General features: G+C 47.8%; 1 pseudogene; it reads left to right on the forward strand.

The window, feature by feature from the left end:
* Positions 1 to 322: 322 nt before the first annotated feature.
* On the forward strand, positions 323 to 1,247 carry LOC133363659 (keratin, type II cytoskeletal 8-like; annotated as a pseudogene).
* The last annotated feature ends 932 nt before the right edge of the window (positions 1,248 to 2,179 follow it).

The raw sequence follows: 2,179 nt of genomic DNA on the forward strand, positions 1-2,179 counted from the left end.
AGAAGTTCTGCATATATTTCTGTCAATCTACTATTCTCTGGCCAGCCAGCTTCTTGTTCTCTGGCCAATCAGCTCTCTGCACCAGTCAGCCAATCCTAATCCAAAAGTGTGTCTATGGCAAAGAGGTCCTTCCCCTTGGTCTTGCCTGCTTCTCAGCCCTCCTAGGAAAGCTCCTACTCCAGCCTTTCCCAACTAGTGGGCCACTAGATGTTGTTGGACCACAACTCCCATCAGCCTCAGCCAGCATTGCCAATAGCTCACAGCCTTTCTGCAATGTCCACCCGGCCTTGTCTCCCGTAGAGAGGGTGAAAAAAAACCCCTAAAGTAACATGATGAAGAAATCCTCCTTCCGAACCACTTCTTCAGGCCCCGTCCGCACCTTCAGCAGCCGCTCCTATACGGCGGGCCCCGTCACCGCCTCTCGAGTCAGCACCTCTTACGCCTCCTCCGGCTATGGGGGCAGCAGGTTTGGAGGCGGCGGCAGCGCCAGCAGCTTCCGAGGGTCCTCCGTCGGCGGCGGCATGGGGGGTATCACGGCCGTCAGTGTGAACAAGAGCCTGCTGGTGCCGCTCAACTTGGAGATCGACCCCACCATCTAGCAAGTGAGGACCAAAGAAAAAGAGGAGATCAAGACTCTCAACAACAAGTTTGCCAACTTGATTGACAAGGTTCGCTTCCTAGAGCAGCAGAATAAAATGCTGGATACCAAATGGAGTCTCCTGCAGAATCAGAAAACCACCCGAAGCAACATGGACAGTATGTTTGAGGCCTACATCAACAACCTGCGCCGGCAGCTGGACGGCTTGGGGCAGGAGAGAGCAAGGCTGGATGCTGAGTTGGCCAACATGCAAGGCCTTGTAGAAGAATTCAAGACTAAGTATGAAGATGAAATCAACCATCGTACTGAGAAGGAGAATGATTTTGTCCTTTTGAAGAAGGATGTGGATGAGGCCTACATGAACAAGATTGAGCTGGAGTCCCGTCTGGAATGCCTGACTGACGAGATCAACTTCCTGAAGCAGCTGTATGATGAGGAGCTGCGTGTAATGCAGTCTCAGATCAATGACACTTCTGTGGTCTTGTCCATGGATAACAACCGCAGCCTGGACTTGGATGGCATCATTGCCGAGGTCAAAGCACAGTATGAAGACATTGCTGCCAAGAGCCGGGCTGAAGCAGAGAGCATGTACCAGATCAAGGTGAGCCACCACTCCCTGCACACATGCACCTGGTTTACTACTGGGTGATGAGGGCTGGGCTGGGTTGGTGAGAGTCGCCACTCATTCTTCGTTTTACATTTAAATAGTACATTTTAATGTGTACTATTAATATTTATTGATGTATTTTGCTGCTATTTTGATTATTTTTGTTTGATTCCATTGTATTATTGTATTTATATATTCTCTGATTGTTTTATTATTATGTACACCGCCCAGAGAGCCCTTGGGCTTAGGGCGGTATATAAATAAAATAAATAAATAAATAAAATAAAATAAATAGTCAGGAAAGATGGGAATTGTGGTCTAACAACATCTGGTGGCCCACTAGTTGGGAAACGCTGTCCTACTCCATCTGTTGTTATAAGCCATTATAGCAAAATCGGGAGGAGTCTGGACTGATTCAAGAACAGCCCCACTCGGTAGCCTTAGCATGTCATCAGAATCATACATTGGTTCTGAGTATGCTCAGATATATACAGACAAATCAGTGAGAAGGGTGGTGGTAAACTATCTCAAAAGCATATTTGGTTGGCATGGGGTGGGGGGATCTGGTTGCTTCATAGGCTGGACTGGGCCTTATTTATTGTATGGGGTTGGGGAAGCAAACTGCCCCCAAAATATTTGGCTGGCATCATAATGGGTATGTGTGTAGGAGGGAGGGAGAATCTAGTTTCTTCATGGGCTGGACTGGACTGAATTGGACCTTTTTATTGTCAGGGTGGGAAGGAGAAGAGATTGTTGGTGGCGAATTGCCCCAAGAATGTCTATACTGGACCTTTATTTATATTTTTTATTTTCAAGGAAGCTACTTGCAAAGCAGCACCCATACCCCAGAGGATTGTTCCCTCTGCTAAACAGAATGGGGAAAGCGATACTGCATGGTACTGCTTTGCACCAATACCCCACAGAATCACGCACTCTGTACATCAGCTGTTGAGCCAAGGGTGTGGGTGCTGCCT

Source organism: Rhineura floridana, chromosome 9 (genome assembly GCF_030035675.1).
Source record: "Rhineura floridana isolate rRhiFlo1 chromosome 9, rRhiFlo1.hap2, whole genome shotgun sequence".
Lineage (NCBI taxonomy): Eukaryota > Metazoa > Chordata > Lepidosauria > Squamata > Rhineuridae > Rhineura > Rhineura floridana.